General features: G+C 34.8%; 2 long non-coding RNA genes across 6 annotated transcripts in view; both read left to right on the top strand.

The window, feature by feature from the left end:
• LOC310894796 overlaps positions 1–18,763 on the top strand; it is a 161,255-nt gene that overhangs the window by 63,189 nt on the left and 79,303 nt on the right. The window lies entirely within an intron of this gene.
• On the top strand, positions 627–12,963 carry LOC310894798. The gene is made up of 2 exons (XR_014580173.1): positions 627–11,769; positions 12,741–12,963. It is a non-coding gene; the product is annotated as an uncharacterized lncRNA (long non-coding RNA).

Genomic DNA, 18,763 nt, shown 5'->3' with positions numbered 1-18,763 from the left:
TGTAGCTCAATCAAGTATTATCTGTACAGCAATTACCACGCCAGAGCCATTAAAATAAATCTTCAAATTAAGACTTCTAGTTTCAACGGAAGAGTGAAATCTTTCAACGATTGCAAAGTGACAGTTACCTTTGTGTGCCTTTACAAGGGATCTTTTATTTGGAGAAAGGGAAGGGTTATAAAATACACAAACACACACACATATATATGTATTATATACAGTAAGGATTTTAAACAAATTAAGATATGCTACAGCAGTTATTGAATCAGAAAAAAAATAAAAATGAGAGGAACAGTTGAAGATAGGTACTGTTGAACACAGAGCACAAAGAATTGACTAATGGTGTAAGGTATTTTTTAAATCAGTCATTGTTGATCTGAGATCCTAGAAGTGGATTATGGTGTGGAAAAGATAAGGAACAGCTATTTTAAAGAGGTTATGAATGAGGTCTTCACACTGATATATGGATGATGAACGTATGTGAATTTGCTCTGTGTTCTCTCCCCTGAGACTTTATCTCTGGAGGAAGACTAACACCTTTCTACCAGTAATAACAGTTGTTTTCTTACAACCTGCATTTTTATTTTCTATAAGCACTGCCCCCCTCCTTCCCGCCTGCCCCCCCCCCCCCCCGATTTTATAGCCTTTGAAGTGACAATGCTGCCAAACAGGGAAAAATAATGACTTAAATATCTGTCGGTTTAATTTTAGGCAAATGCAGCAGAATTTGAATAGGGGCAAGCCAGTGGTATTATCTATAACAATCCTCCCTTCCCTCGTTTTTTTTTTTTTTTCCATCTCTAATCCCATTATGAAAATTATTTTATTCTTGAATCTTCAATTTTGGTGTGCTTGTTATGTCCATGATTATGTGAATTTATCCATGAAAATTCCATGTAGAATTGTCTAGGGTTGAAATACATCTACTTTATTATAGTCTGCATCATCTTGAAATAATTAAAAGACTGCCAAATGCTCTCATTTTAGCTTAACTAGTTTCAAAGCTGATTATAACTTTAACAGAAATTTAACCAGTGCTTGGAGCTTGTAGAATACATTACCTGAAAAGAAGTTATTTTATTCATCTTAAATTTTACGGAGTTTATCCCTTCTGTCAGCTCTCCATCCTACACAGTTTTCTGATCACTGGTCAGGTAAAACAAACATTCTATGAATTCGATTGAGAAGTTTGTACAGAATCCAGACCTGAAATGCTTAAGAATATCTGATACAGTATGTCTTTCCGGAGGAGAAATCTACTGCTTTGTGGGTGTATGTACATCTGTCATTGATTTACAGATGACAGGAAATACACTTTTTTTTTTTTTTTAATTATTATTATTCCCCAATGGAGCAAAGAAATTGTAAAAGGAGGAGAATGGATCTTTCAAGAAGCTAAGACCTCAAGCATAAAGGGCTTTCAAAATGCCCTGAACATGGGCATAGTGTTTGAGGAACTAGTGCAAACAGTTTTCTAGGGAACAAAAAATGCTTGATAATGATTTCTAAACCAGATATACCATCTTTTCCTTTGTATAATGTGACATTTGGATAATATGAACAAAAATGGACTTGTGGAAGATGCATGAGAGAAGCTCTAAGACAGGAAAGCTGTAGTGAAGAAAAGGAGTAAAATTGAATATTGGGCAAGACTGGGAGTTGGGATGAAGTTCCTTTGTTGTCCTACATATGTGTAATACTACTTCTTGATCAGGGAATTAAAACAGTAAAGCAAAACCTAAACCATGTTACAATTAGCCTATTGAAAGTACAAGAAAGTAGCCTTTTCTAAACTTTGCCAAACTTGCTTGTGGTGCAAAAGGATCATTGTTGCCATGGCATAATCATAAAATGAGGCAGAGTCTTGTTATGCAAACCAAAAGTCAGTTCAAAGTCCTTTTCCACTGTCTTGTTTGGATTGTTTTATTCTGTGTCATGGTCACTCAAGTAAAGCTGCTGCAGGCTTACATGTGGGATAAAGTTCTTTCCAGTTTTCTGCTAAGCAGGCAAATACAAAAAGCTCGCTGCTGCATCTAGCACTTCATGCCACTCCTGGTGCCTCAGAAGTGTGACTGCAAGGAATGTCTGTGGAAAGTTTATAAACTTACCTTTTTCTCCCAATACACATATTCCCACATATGAAATAACATAACTCAATGGACTAATGGGAGGAAGCAAGTGTAATTTCTTCTTTTATTTTATAGCACTGATTATTCATCAGTACTATTCTCTGTTACCCCTTATAAGCACTAAAATTTTGTTAACCACTATGAAGTTATTTAGCTTATCAGTGCTTTTCTGTGATTTTCATATATCAAAGATGTTAATCTCTGTCAGTAGATCCTTATGTACTTTATTAATTATACTTTAGCAGATTTCATTAGAGTTGAATTTTCATCTTTATCATTACTGGTGTGTTTATGGCAAACATAATACAGAAAAAGCATTTCAAATAAGCCATCATATATTAGAGATAAGTGGCATTGGAGTCTATACATTTCTTTGTGTTCTATAAAAAAATAATTACTTTATACATGTTATTAATGCTTTCTAGTCTCTCTTATAAATCTTTGTCTAGAACATAAGTAAGGTATTTGAGCATAAATTGAGAGGAAGGCTCATTGTGTGTAGCACATTGCATACATTTAAAAAACAACTCAATAGTAAATTACTTAGACATTAATAATCACAAGGATATATCTCCCAATTAAATTTTCATAAGGAAAAAAAAATCACCTTTTTTGAATTCTTACTTCATTTCATTAATGTCAATGCTCTGTTTTGATTATCTTTTCACAATATTTTACTTCATTTATTATTATTTATTAAAGCAAGGTGGTATTTCACATGAAGTAGTCTATGTTAAAACAATTTGAAGAGGTGAAATTTAAAAGCTTGAACATTTTATTCAAATGTTCATTAAACTGAAATTGAAATGGTTGTCTTTCCAACTAAATGGAAAAAGAAAAATAAAACCAACCCTCTTGACAGTAATTTAAAGTGAAGCTCAACATTTCAGTTAAGGTCCCATCAGTTGTTATCATTGTGTCCTGAGCTGTTAATAGTGTTATGTGGTTGAATATTAAATTTGATTTCTGATATGCAGTGGATTTCCTCCATTTTTTGTGTGTGTGTTTTTGTTTGCTATCGTTTGTACATTGCTGTAATCTTTCCAATCTTGTCTTTTGCTTTTTATAAATTATAAATTATAAATTATAAAAAATAAATATATAAATTATAAATTATAAATTATACACTTATCTGATGTGTACGAATAAGATTGATGAATATGAAGGCAAAGAAGAGCATGCAATTTAAGAAATATTTTTCTGAATTTTTGAAATTTATAATTGGTTATCATTAACAACAAATTTATATTTTTCATTTTAAATATATGTGTGCATTTTGCTATAAATTGAACTTTATTACATTTACCAATCATCTATTAACCTATTTTTAAAAATGTAAGTAGTACAGAATTTATACAAATATATATATTTTTAAAAGCATGAGAAATTGTACAATAGACATACCTGAGAAAACATAAGCAGATTTCTATGCAAAGAGGCAGGGATGAGAAATCATTCCAATAGGCTTAAAAGGGGTAGCAATATTAACATACATGTTTAATTTACTTAACTTATTCTTACAGCATCTGTCAAAACTTACAAATTTGAAAGCATTCATCTAGAGAGAAGTATGTATCTATGTAATTGCCTGTCAGGCTGAGTAATTTGTTTAATGGCCAGGGCTGGAAGAATATCAATGAATTGTCGTGAAGAATCTCTTACATGTAACAAAATGCATGTTTGGGGCCAGACATCATCTCAAAACCAATTTGACTTTGTAACATCTACAAAAAGTAACACCAATTATTGACACCTGAAATTCAAGTTCTGAAATTGTATCTGCCTTGATCAAATGTTTCCAGATGAGCAGAATAAAATATCATCTGTGAGATTAGAGGGGGAAAAAAAATCACCACCACCACCACCAAAAAACTTCTTTTCCTGTCTGTTTTTATCTTCATTATCTGCACTGCTGGTTCTTCTGACTCTTGTAGTAGGAGAAGAGTGAGCTCCCGGAGGACTGGTTCCATTTCCAATGCAGGATCAAGTCCGGCCCCAGAACATGCGTTCAGTCCTTTGTCAGCTCGATTGCAGACATGTTACACATAACTGGCAGGTGCCAGGGAGGGAAAGCAAGAACTCCCTTCTCAGATGTTCTGGCAGGGATCTTAGGGTAGGCTGTCTCTGCTGGCATATTCTCTTACTGCAGAAACTGCAACTTTTGTGATTATTGAGGAGAAGGAAAAAAATCAAAGAGGAGAGATTTTTTTCATGTCTGATCCTGTAATAAAATGAAGAAGCACTAATGCACATATATATATATATTGCTCCTAATATATCACTTGTGATATGTGTTATTGAAAATTTGACTTCATATGCTACTAAAGCAACAGCACAGTTAAAAACAAAAGCAAACAAACAAATATATGGCTAGTGAGGTTTTGCTCATTTCAAAATGTTGATCATAATATTTCTCAGAAATATTCTGGGTGAAAGAGAACATTACATTTCTTCTTAAAGGTATTTTTCTCTGTTCTCCTAAGTTTCTCCTGCTGTATAGAAGGCTGTTTTGCCAGGAACTGGGTTATGCAATTACCAATGTGTGGCAAATTGACAACACTCAGGCATTTTCCATTGGCATGTAATCCTGGCTGTGTGAATTTCTTTTCACAGTCTGTGTCAAAGAGTCTCTCTTTGTTTGATTGTGGACTGAGGAGAAAAAGATCTGAGTTTAGCAGGAAGTTCAGAAAAGGCGTGAAATGTTTTTTTAACAGAAGTAATATTACATGGAAGTGGCTGTGCAGAAAGCAGTTAGGATTAGGTAAAAGGGATGGGGAACTGATGTGGGTAAGAGGTGTTGAAGACAGTTGTAAGAGGAGGCTTAGGGGCTTGCGGAGGCCTGGCTCACCAGAAAGGAGAGGAGGATTTGAGTATGTAAGAAAATGATGGGAGGGACGGAGGGACAGGGTTGGGATCAAGAATAAGGACAACTGTCAGTCAAGTTCTTCTGTATATGTTCCTTCCTCTTGGGAGCTGAATAACGGGGGATTTTGTCCCTCTGGGGGAAGAGGAAGGTTGATGCTTGTGCTTTGTTTTCTGTGAGAAAGCCTTAGGTTCTGTTCCACCAGGACGGGCTGCAAAGATCATCTTTCTCTCTTATGTTGGGATGGGATGTTTTGGATGTATGAGCTAGTTTTTTTTTTGGCACTCATGTGATCCAGCATTTAGGAAAATCCTTCTGTTTTAAGTTAATAGCAATTATGCTAGAGAGTCCTATAGTGTGGACCTTGGCTTATGAAAACTCATTTTAGTATATTTAATGTGATTATACATAAGGGAAAAAACTGGATAGCCCCTCACCTATGACGAGCTTGCAAATCTCCAAATCAAAACTTGACAAACCCTAATTAATTCATCTGCCATTTGATGCAATAAGTCATAGTGTACTAAAACTATCTGGGGAGCTGGCAGACCAAACCCTCCGGCAACTAACTGCTGCTCCACAGGAACAGCGAAAGGTAATCCAGCTGCATAACTTATTGCTGGTTTTGAGACAGTTCGGTTGCCTGAACTTGGTATTGTATGGAAGGTAGAATAGCATCTTACAAATTAAGGTTCTTGTTGTCAAGTTTTCTGCACAGGATGAATTTGCTAGTTCTTGAAAAATATTTGGGGCATATCATATATATCATCTTTAAAAAAAATAAAATCATTTAATTTTTTTTAATAGTCTTTAACTTTGTATGTTAATTTGTGTGTTGCTGAGAAGAATACAGTTGTTGAGATGAATACGCTTTTATTTTATTGTATTGTTATACAGTTGGAGTATAGATAGTAACACAAATTTATAAATGTAATATGTTTGGGGGAGGGATGCTTATCTTTTAATATAGTAGCTTTAATATTCAATGGCTCACCTAGAAAATTCTGAAAGATCCTTGAAGCTTGAGCAAGTTAGAAAAGGAATAATTGTATAAAAAGGTAGAGGACTACAATTTGCACTTGCTGAGCTGATGTCCTACTTAAAAATCTCTTATAATCAGTTCCTTTATGTCTCTGTTAGCTGTTATCTGAATACTGACAAGATGTTAGCCTTGTATTAAATGGATTAAGTAGATGAATGCAGATCCCTTGCCCTTGCAACTAGCATTGCATAACAAGGACAAACACAAGCTGAAAGCATGAAATATATTGATCACATAACCTTTAGTGGCTTTACTAACTTCCTAGGGTAACACTTTTAATGTTTTTAATAGTGGCATGAGAAAATTTTACTAAAATTGAGTTCTAAGTAAGTTCTAAGTTCTGATATCTTCTCTGAGAAAAGAAGAAGAGGGTCAATCATACTGAGAGAAAAAAGAATAGGGTTCTTATAATGAAAGCTAGGAAACAGAAGAAAATTCAGATGGCAAATAGTAGTTCAAAAGATCATATTAGATGCAGATGAAATAAACCAGGGCCAGATTGGAAGAAAAGTGAGAGGAAAGAGAGGTAAGAGCTGAAATCTGAAACAGAGGAGTAATTAATACTGAAAAAAAAAGAAAAAAAAAGAAAAAAAAGTTAAAGGGAAACTAATAGAACTGAATTGCAAAACACCAAGGAAATTTTGCAGTGGTAAAGACTAAAGAATGAATATATACTGCTACTGGAAAACAGTTGGAATAATGAAAAAGCATAAAAACAAAATATGTGATAGACAAGATAGCAATATTCTTTTCAGATACTACACACACAAAAAAAACTGATCTGCTGTTCACCATGGTTGAATTTACCTTGACATTTCCTTGGAAGGCAAATGAAGAAGCAAAATGCCCACATACAGAAGGGAGTCATGTGAGGCTGAATTGTGGAGTACCATGCTCATTAGGTTGTGATAAAACAAGATCAATGGTGCATGCTACATTAGGGACAGTGTATTGAATTAGATCATTGGAGCAGGCAGAATATGCTGGGAAGAGGCCAGAGGTGGTAAGGGAAGAGGAGGTCGTGGTACTCATTTTGCCAGCCAGCTGTTGGAACTGGAGTCTGCCTGCAGCCCCCAGGCTTCCGGCTATTATGCAGCTCCTCTTTCTCCTGTGATGGATGTGTTCTGTTTGAAATCCACCTCATCCTTTTGAGCTTTATTAGAAGAACATAAACTGTATCTTGGAAAGTGAAGAAATAGATACAAATATACCATCTGCAATATGCTTTTTTTTTTTTTTTAAACATTTCTATGTATAAGTTTTAATTCCAATTATAAGTGCAAGGGTATAAGCATTATTCAAACAGGAGTTGCCTGTTGGGTTTGTGTATCAGTATTTTTGTCTTAAAGTAGAAATTTACCACTGAGGTTAAGACTGTAATTACTGTTGTGATCAAGAGAGTGTGTATCAAGAGGTGCTGAGAATGTGGGTTACTAGGAGCAGGAGTGGAAGCAATGAGGCTACAAACTACTGTGGTGTCTTTTGCTTGCCCTCACTCTGACCTGTGGTTCAAATACCTTTTCTTTAGCACATCTTGAACCAAACCATACAAAAACTCATTGTCTCAGTTTTGTCTTACTGTATGCAGTTGATCTGTATTCTCATTACATTCTGAGTCAAAAGCCTGCATCCAGAAGCTTTGGCTGTCTGGTGTTCAAACTTTGAGTTTTGGTCCATAGCTACATCACTGATAAAACAACAACAAAAGTAGAACCTTAAGTGGTATATTATTAAAAAGCAATTTATCTTAGACTCTACCTGTAAATGAAAGCAACAGTATCAGTTGTATCTTCAGTTTGAATTCAGAACTTTAGTGAAAAGATTTTGTGTTTTATTTGGGTATTCTGAGGATAAAGGTATGAAACAAAAAAGGTGTCTATTTCCGGTCTTCTGCTGCTTTGTAGTGTAGCACTTTAGCTTACTACTAATTATTAGTAAATCCGGCTTAGGTTTAGCAATAGGCAGTTTCTCTGAGTGCGTTCTGAATTTAAAAGCACTGGAATAAAAAGTGTCTGGCTGTTTCTGTTATTTTGTATGGTGTTCTATTCCTGTATCCAGAAGACTTTAATCTTTTATAGTTACAGGAACGTGATGCATATGTCAAAGACATTGTATTCATATTCTTGGTAGTTAATGAGAAGCATTACATAAAAATAAGCCATACTACCACCATTTAAAATAGTTGAGCATTTTCATACTGCATCTACTGCTAATTTCTAGGCAAACAGCTGCATTCTGAATTATTTAGAACATTTGTACTTTATCTAATTGACAATTAATTGATGCTTTAGGAGACAGCTAAACAGCATGTGCACAAATTCAGGCCTTGCTTCTCATGTGGACAAGACGGTTTATGAGCTACTTCCACTAGGGCAGCTACTCTCCTCTCTTGCTACAACCAGCTTGGAGAAGTTGCTGCTGGAACTGCAAAAACATTACCAAAAGTCCATAAAATTGTTGAACAAACCCTATCAGACCCTGGGATGCAATCATAGTTATTACCTTACGGCATCCTGAGAAGGACAAAACCCACAGTTTTTGAAGTGAGATGTCAGCAAAAGGAAAAAATAAAAAGGAAGTAGGAGACATGGATGATTTTTTTTCTGAATTTTTTAGAATCACCAAATAATGTGGTATTCTTTTTGTGAAACTCATATACAAAAGTAAATGAAGATGCATATTCAGTACAATATTGAAGGTTACTTCAACATTTAGAAACATACAAAGTCCAATTATTTTGAATATGCAAAAACATTTTCATGCAAGGGTTTCCAAATTGCTTCAACAGAAAAGACAGCACATTTCAAAACATTTTAATGCTGCTGTCAAAATGATAATTTGTTTATAAAATTCTTCAATCCAAGGAATAGTACAGTCACATTAAACTGAATTCATATTTGGTGGACTAAACATGACATTCTCTCTTAGATTATGATTGACATTGGGGGCTTAAGGAAAACCAGAAGTGCAAGGTTAAGCATGCAAAACTACTTGCCCAGATTCGAACAGTGCACTATACACTGTAAGTCTTCTGTATTTCAGTATTGGTTTTAACTACAGTACCCATCTGACTGTTACATGTTATACTCTTGGGACGTTACACTGCCTGTTTCATCAGTCACTGTTAAGAGGTTGCACAGGACAGCAAGATTTATTGAACTGAAACAGGAAAAGCAGAATTGGACTTATGTGGAAATTGTAAATCAAAGAGAAAATATAGTGCTTAACCTATGTGGGTGTGCATTTGTCTTCACGGAGGATAGAGAAACTACTGCAGTTGTGCAACATTTTTGTAGCCTTAAAGATTTTCTTTGTATATGAGCAGAGTGTGATTGTTTGCCTCTAGATGGCAGTTTTTGGTAAGCTTTGTTGTGGACATATTAGTAAATATAAGTCTTTCAGGATAAAATATGCAGTTTAGGCACTAGCTTCATCTTGCTACCTTTTTTCACCACCCTGGGTATATGTGTATATGTCCCCCTCCATGCTAAGAAACTGGTCTTCAGATCCCCACAAGTTCCCCCTACTTTCTGGGCCCCAATCTCCATATATAATCAGTAGATAAGGTAAGAATTAAACCTCTTGTAGGACAAGATCTTAAAAGTCTCTTCCAAAAAGTTTCTGAATTGAATAGGTCAGGAACATCTTGATTTATTTTAAAATGAGTATGTAAGTTACAGTCACAGGAAAACTTAGAGGAAATCCTAGTTTTCTATGGCCTTGTGAAACTGTTTATCTGCTTATTAACTTCTGAAAGATAGATAAGGCATTTATGACAATCTTCAGATGAACCAATTTGTAGCAAATGCATCCTAAAGAATGACAGGGCAAAACAATGTGAAATGATTATTTCTTATGAATTGTCACAATTTTGTCTAGTCTAAATGTATATTTACAATAATAATAATAAAAAGCTACTTAATTACTAAAGCAATATTAGTATTCTTTTTGTAAAATGAAAATGTACTCTTTAACTTGCCACATTTCTTATGCTTTACTAGGTTTGTCTGAAAAAGTGCGTCTCGAAAAAATAGTTTGTAAGGCAAAGCTCAGGATCCAGAACAACTGCATTTTTTTTTTTCCAAAGGAGAATAAAATGAAACTTGGAATTCAGATTTACCTTCTGAAACTTCTGTGGCATCACTTTCTAACTCACTCTTAATACATTATTTGTGAATATGAAATGACACTGATAATTTAAGTTATATATTGTCAGCATTTCAAAATTGGTATTCAGCAATATTCATTCCACACATAGTAATGAAAAATCAGTCACATAATTAGCAGTGCTCTTTGAATTAGACATAATATTCATATTATTTTTTTTTTCAAAGACAGAAGCTAGGGAACTTATTTTCTAGAATCTCTTCAGCTGCAGAAGTACAACATGACTGTAAGATTACTAGAACGGATATTGATTGTAGTTGCCATCCCTTCATGCAATAATATCTCACGCAAACTCTTGTACTTTTGTGCTCCATATAATTTTCCATTCATTACTGATAGCCAAAGCTGTAGTTCCTGTAATCGCTAAAATCTGGATCTTTTTGTTGGTATAGGAAGCTAATGATGCTGTGAACAGACTCTTGAAGAGTAACTGGTAGGATTCTAAAGATTATACTTTCAAGTGTAAACAGGCTTTTGTGCAGTATTCAAGAAGAACTGCAGACTGCCCTTTAGAGGGCAGAGAAATGAAGAAGCAGCAAAATGTTCAGAGAAAATATACTTCATGGTTTTCAGGGAACAAAACAACATTTCCACAATCTCATTGTATCATTCAGTACTCAGTTTGTATGTTGCCTCCAATTGTGAAACTGCCTTTTCTCAATATTATCTTTTACTAAAGTGTTGTTTATTTTTTGTAGGTTTTCCTCTGAAACAAGTTTCCATAAATACAATTACAAAAAGCATGGAGTGAACAAAGGTATAGGAATTGACAGATTTCTGGCTAATATTATCTTGTTCACTCCTAAAAAGCCGTGAAAATTAACAAATTGTGAAAGTAAAATGAAATGCTCTTACTTTCTCAGTTTCTCCAGCAAAGTTTTTTTCTCAGATAAGATTTCTAGGTGTTGATGGTAATGCCCAGCCAGGGAAAAAATAACTCAGTTGTAAGTGACACAATATCTGTCATTTTGTCTAGTGACAGTTCTCTCTTAAAGACTACTTTTGTATGCTGTCCTATAGCAGAAGATAAGTTTAAGCACTTCAGCTTGTATAAACAAACACTAACCCAAGAAAATGGAGGAAAAGAGGAACTGTCTCTTGTTTACTAGTGTGAAACATGTGCAGTGTCCCTGTCACTGCAAGTTTGTCTTTGATCTCTCTTTCCTGTCAGAATTATTTCCTGACCTTTAGGGCAGACAGAGAGATTTTTTAGAATATCCAGGTGTATGAACAGAAGCATTCAACTATTCAATAAGATAGCCTTACTGCATTTGTGTACAGGGCTTATTTTAGTTCACTTTAAAACATTGTATAGCTTCTTTTGGGATGTGTTGATTTACTAAACTAAACCTTACAATGGGATGTACATTAACAATGACTCTACAGAATAAATAAATAAAATAAAATGAATTCATCACTGTCATATATATAGGGTAGTATTTCTGAATACATGAGAGCATGGGGGTAATGAAAGGAGCTTCTGCTTTGGAATTCTTTACTGCTGTGCCACCAAAGAACAGCACTTTCGCCTGCATTCATGATGACAATACTTCTGTGCCTCACAAAAGGTATTACGTCTCATTATCATTGTGTTACCTGTCATGTACCTGTCACAAATGCATAAAACCTCATCCAGGAGATCTTCTCCATTAACAGCTTAGCTCCACTTGTTCATCAAAAGAGAGCTGCTAGAGTCACCAGCTTTTTTGCTAACTCTTTGAGTTCTAGCAATATTTGAGAACTTGCCATGAACTTCGAGGCAGTGATTGTCCTCCAGTGATTGTCTCTCTGCAGCCAGGCTTTTATTCAATTATTTTAAAGAATTATGTCTCACAGTAACTAAATGAAAAAAAAAAATCTACATGTGAAAGAACCCAAACATTCAACTGTATATACTGTGTCAAAACACAAAACATTTTATTTGTTAAAATAAACATGCTTCTGTTTTCCAAGAAAAGTGCTCTAAAGGGTTTTGTACTGCCTAGCTATAGGAAAATAAGTCAATTCCAGAAAGATTCTTGTATAAAAATTGCATGAGCAGGTTCATACGAGTTGCTGTGCTGCATTGCAACAAGTTAGGTGCTCTACAGTAATAAGGGAATTAACATGGAAATTGATACTAATCAGTTAATGTGTAATATTATTCTTACTTTGCAGTTTCTGGCCCCACTTCAGCTCCACTGCCTATTTTATAGTGTTTTCAGAGATTTGGCTGGTAAACAAGAGTTGTAGTCAGAAGTTAGGCACAGGAGGGAGGTGAGGAAAAGACAACATTCTGAGACATAGTGAGCATGGAAGTGTGTAGCAGCTCTGAAAGAAATGATATGTTCACATGATATTGACCAGATACATGCTCAGAGCATCATTGAAGTAATGTCATTGCAAAAATATTCCGGCTCCCAAAAGCCTCCACAAAGAGAAGGTGAATGAATGTGTTGTTTGTTTTTTTAGTTTAATTTAGTTGATGATACTAATATAATGTTGGTTTGCTTTTTGTTCTTTCTTTTTTAAAGATCATTTTTTTTGTTGTTGTTTTTAGGACAGCTGATGTTCCCATTACCTAGGACTCTTAAGAGCTCTTCTGCAGCAGAAAAAGGAGTCTCATCAGTCAGTTTATAAACTGAAGAGAGGATTTTGGTAGACATAGGAAAATTATCTGCCACTGTATTATTTCTGTTTAAACTGCTTGATTTGGAGCCTATGTTTTTGTTTGTTTGTTTGTTTGTTTGTTTTTTATCTATGACTGGATTAGTGTGATCTCTGCCATGCAGTCAGTGGATGCAATGGTTATCCATCTCTTCTTGACCACATGCAAATGTTAGACAGTTGAATTGGGCATTAGGTTTGAGCTTGAAAGTGCTGACATTGTTGAGACTTGTCTAAGAGCAAAATATTGCCTAGAATTAAATTCAGTGAATATATTTCTCTCCAGTGGCTTTATGTAGAATTGTATGTGAGGTGCAGTTTTGTTGCTGGCATGCTAGGTTGAGCAGAAATGCATGATAGTTCCAAATAATCCGTGAAGACCACTTTGTTTGTAGTGCTAGTGAATTTAGACAACCAGGATTGTTTAGGGGTATTGGGATTTTGCCATCCCTTTCTAACACCTCTGATTTTTCAGTAGGTTGTAAAGGTGCTTTTAATGAGCATGAGTGATCTTGGCCTAAATTGTGTTGTCTCATACCAAAATTAGTACTTCGGCGTTTTCAGAAAGTATCTGCCTATTATTATCTGCTACCGAAAAATATTAATAAGGCACTCCCTGGGAAGAGAACTGATGTTCACAATGCTGAGATGTACATCTAGTTAGTGCCTTTAAAGGCTGAAAAAGGGCACAGTCAATGGACTGTAACTTTTTTCTTGTTTTATAAATCTACATGTGCTTGTCATTTTTGGCATAATAATCGAACTAATAAAGTTTCCAGCTCTGAAGATGATTCTAGTTCATTGCACTGAAATGGCTGAATCCATAAGCTACCCACTAAAACTAAATCATTAAGTAGCAACTAAAATGAAATATGTTTATAAAGCTGTTTCCAGGTATTATCTAATGGATGCATATCATCATACCACATCATTTTATTTTCTCAGCAAATTGTTTTTAGGGGATATGTGCAGCAGAGTACTTACAAAATTTAATGCAATTCAATGTAATGAAGAAATTTGCATTTGAAGCACAGTCACTTACAAATGTTATGGGACAAGCAGCATTCTATTAGAAGGCATTTCAAATGTTTCTGAACAGCAGCTGAGGAGGATATTTCCTGATGTGGCTCTATTACTGCAGCACATTTTCTCTTCATCTGTAACTACTTCTTAAAAATAGAAAAGGCAAAACGGAAACTTCAGTTACCGGAGAATACAAAGGACCTCAATTCATCTTTTGAGAGAAGTAATGAGCAGAAGGCAGCAGTTAGTCATCCACTGAAGCTTTCTAGTGGAGACACTCTGATAATTTGATTGCTCATTTTGAAATAGAAGTTCTCCCTGTCCCCGGAAGGTTTTTCTTTTTCTTGGCAGCTCTGATAGGTAGTTTGTTTCATGAAGAAAAGGTAATGAATAATGGCTTATAAAATCTTCTTTGTCAGAATCTCTCTTCTCCCATCCTCCTCCTGTTGTTTCTTCCAGATTTGTATTGGAAAGGGATCAAACACTCTTTTGAGAAATCAGGCACTATGTATGACCGGTTTGTAGGAGTCTGTTATAAGCCATCACTAGGCTAAACAAATGCCATTGGAAATTCCCTGTCCTCATTTTTGTAGTCTCCAGTTTTTTTAGTCTCTTTCTTCTTTATGTCCATGCACATGAACACCTTTAACTATATTCTTCATCTTGTTTTCTCTGATCTATCCCAAGTTGCTTTGTGTCCTGTGGCCTTCTTCCAATGCCGCATTATGTCATTCTACCACTCTGCATCTCTGTAGAAGTTACTTCTGCTACTACTGGAAAACTGCATGCTCTAATGTTGTGTAATACAATAAAAGAGTATGTGATCTCTCTAGTTCATTGAGGCACAAGCACTGACAAATCTATATGCCTTTGAAAAATTTGGTCTGTTTTGTTGTGGAGTGGAACAGAGAGCTTGGAGGTGGAATCAGTGCTGTGTGGGGAAAGCTATTATTTCACCTCTACGATAACAGCCATCTATCTACAGCTATTTCCCAATTGGTGTTTTGAGGACCAAATTTAGAGATTTGTTTGCTTGCTTTGTTCACCATTTGGATTTTAAACTGCCCCCTGTTAATTATTTTAAATGACAACTAAAATTTTAACAGCATGCCCATAAAAAGTACAGACATAGAACACTTATTCCATAATTTGTTCTCTTCACTGCCAAACTTCCCCAACATTTTAAAAGCAGACCAATTTTTTTTTTCTTTTTCCAGCACACACACAGATCTCTGCAGATGTTCTTTCTGTAGACCTTCAGAGACGCTTCCTTCTTCCAGCCCACAGTGGAGGAAGCTTCTACTCTAAAACGTTACTTGAATTTTGGCATTGATACAATGCGGAAAGGACAGTTTTGACATTTCCACTTTCTTTCAATTCTAGGGGAGTATTCCCCAGAAGCTGAAGACCAAGATACCACCATAATGGATGAAACAGAATAGTAATTTCTTTTATTTTTTTTTTCCAGAGATACAATTTTATCTAAAATAAAATGTTTGTGATAACATGAGGGTTGCTGACATTGACTGTCATCATTCTGTCTTGGTGTTGGGACTGGTGTTCCAAATGCATGGTCATTTTTGTAAACTAATGGGCAGAATACCTCCATGAAGAACCATGAGAAGGTATGAAACAAAAATATATATAGTATTAGGAGGGAAAAAAAAAGTTCCTATTGTCAATCTTTTACAGACTTGTACGTTTACTTTATATTAAGCTTTGAGCAATATATGTGCTGTTTTGTGTTTGCTTTATTTTTCTTCTTCCCTTAAAAAAGGGGTGAGGGGAGGAATTTTTTAAGGGCTTTCAATTATGTTTGGGATTTTACTAGTAAATATGTTAATGATGAGAATCACAAATCGCTATAGGGTATTTGGAGCTGAAATATAGTACCCCCTGTCTTGTCTTTGCTAGGAGAGTTTTTAAGATGAACTGTGGCCATTGGCAGACCCTCCTTTTCCTCAATCCCTGTGTAATGGTTCTAAAACTATTTTTCACTGCATAAATGATGTTAACATATTATCTGTTCTCTTTATCCTGGCATAGTATATTGTGCGACAACTGCTATGAATATATTCTGGTAGACTTTTCTTAAGGATTATTACACCTTCAGGATTGGCATACATATTAAAGTTAGCCAATCAACTTAAAATCATTCTCAATGCAAATCAAGTTTAGATAACTATTAAGACTGTAAATAAGATGATAATTTTTCATGGAGATAGGTGTACAGAAGTGACAAGAAAAAGTCTACATATCTCCCGCTATTCATGGCAAGCAAGATCTTTTAAGATTATTGTTCAATCAGTAACTTTGTAAAGGATGGTTAATGAGCAATCTTCGATCAACCTATCAATGTATCATCTATCCAGTGTGAGGGAGTAGTCAAATGCAATATCATTGGAACATGTGAATTGGCAAGCATATTTTATACATAAATGTGTATACATACATGTGGGAGCTTCTTAACAGTTTTTGGTTGGTAATAGGCAGAATGGTTACCAGACTTTAGAGTGCTGATGGTTTGGTATGATCTAGTCCCTACATTTTGTCTTTGGAGGGTGTTCTTCTAAGTGGATTTTTTTTCAATAACTATAGTAGAATAAAAGACATCCTGTTAAAAGGGGTGGGTGGGGTGGGGTTGGGGAATGAGATAAAAATGACATGATAGTAGCTGTTTATAATACATATTAATTGTGTAGTAATTATATAGCATTTTGATGGGTATACATACAAAATAATTTAACATAATTAAAATAAGCAACAATTTTTAAACTAAAACTGGAACATTTGTAACTTTTTAACACTCACAATCTCTCAAGCAAATTGGTCTAGTTTATTTGCTGTGGTGGTGGTATATTGACTAAAATCACTGTGAAGAACTGCCACCAGTGTTAGACTCTAAACTGCATGTGTACTTCTGTCAAATAAGTTTGGTTTGCATGTCAGAATTGTGTTAAAAAATTCTCACTGTGGAAAGATGAATAAGTATATTCACTGCAAATGGACAAAAACAAATGAAGAACAAAAAAAAAATTAGTACATGAAGGCTCAACTAATGTATGGAGAGAGACCTATGCAATTCTCAAGTGCAGGCTGAAATTCTTTATTGTGCATTTCAAATAATAATCCTAAAAGATCATTATGACTATTATTCAAATAACAGTTCTAGAGTTTCTGGGACTGTAGGCATCAATGAAAGCAGAGTAATTACAAATAGCTCTACAAAATAATTTTCTAAAATTTGACAAAATCAATTTAAAAAAAATTAAACATTAGAAAATGAGTTGAAAATGTAAGAAAAATTCCACTGGGATTTATCACCTCACTTTAGGTTGCAGATTTGCAATTAAGTTGAATGTCATTTGTCACAAAGAGAGTTTGCCAGTCTTTTCTTCATAGTAAAGGAGAAGGATTTCTGGAAAATTCTGGAAATGAAAATATCCAGCAGCTGCTTCCTGCAGCTCCTATAAATATATTTCAACTGTATTTTTATTTGGGGGGCCTGTTTCTACAACTTCCTTAATGAATTCTGAAAGAGCAAAGAAGGGAATTATACTTTAGAATTTGAGATTATTCAGTATATTAAAGGATCGATCTATCATGCAAGATATGTAACAATTAGTCCAAAATGGTTTGATCCTTATGAGTTTCATCATCTCAGGAGAATTATAAATCAGAGGCATGAACCTATAAATGTAACCTATGGAAGGATATAGACTCCACAGCAGTATGCTTCATCAGCTTATTTGGCATTGTGGTTTAGGTGGAGTGACATTACATAATTTGTGATGACTTTGTTCTGACATCTTCCCATCACAAAGGATTGATGGACCAAAGTCACAGAAATGTCATTGGTGATAAATTCAAGACAGACTTTAATCTTTCTCACTTGATGTAACATCAAAGAGGAATAACACAGCCTGCAAGATATTTAAGACAACTTATTAAAGAGAAAAGATCCAGAACTGACAGATTGAGTGAAAATTGTATTGATAATTTAAGGTGCGTTTTCCTTCTGAGTTTGTACGGACTTCACACACAAAGCTTCCAACTAGCCAGAATTTTCAAGAAAGAAGCAAACTTCTATAATTTTATGGTTAGTGTATTTCCTATGTCTCAAGAAGTTTTAATGTTAATTGTTAAAAGGACATTGAAAAAGTGATCTGTCCTGTACCTAATCTGAATAATAAAAATGTACTTTTTATTGAGAGCAATGCTGTCAACTGCTTATTCTTGAAATCGGGACTCTAAATTATATTTAAGGCTGATGCACTTTGTCCTTAGTAACTCCAAGTGTTTGCTTTAAGTGCATGAAAGAGAAGTGGGTTTATCCTTTGGTTCTTCCATAATCAATAGGTAAAGCTAGGCAACTCCAAATAGTGAATCACTTCATAGCTTGTTCCTTATTCCTTTTCAGTGGATTTTTAATGAAATGTGATACTCAGAATTTACTCTCCTCTTTCCATGTTAAAAATCTAACTACTTTTCAAAAAAAGGAATGTTGAAATCACAGTCAGTATATGCGGTCATATTCTGTTTTGACCAGTGATTTTGAGTTTCATTCTTCATGCAAACCTGCCTGGATACAGTCTGGGGGCTTTATTTGAATGCCTTGTGCTCATCTAGTGTATTTCTGTTGTAATTGTCTCAATTGTCTCATTTTAATAACTATGATCTCACATTCAGTAATGACTAATCTATTGAATTTAATGCCAGTAGAGAATCCCACAGTCAAGATGGTGAAAAACTGGGGTGAAATATTGATACAACAAGTTTTTTAGTATAAACACTCATCCAGTAGAAAGAATTGATATTGTTATATCATTTCACACACAAGTCACAAAAGGCCTTTACTTGCTATTAACTTTTGGCCATTTCTAAATTGGGCTG

This window comes from Anser anser, assembly GCF_964211835.1.
Source record: "Anser anser genome assembly, chromosome: 2".
NCBI classification, from domain to species: domain Eukaryota; kingdom Metazoa; phylum Chordata; class Aves; order Anseriformes; family Anatidae; genus Anser; species Anser anser.
The sequence above is the reverse complement of the archived record's forward strand: the minus strand, read 5'-3'. Positions and strand labels throughout refer to the sequence as shown.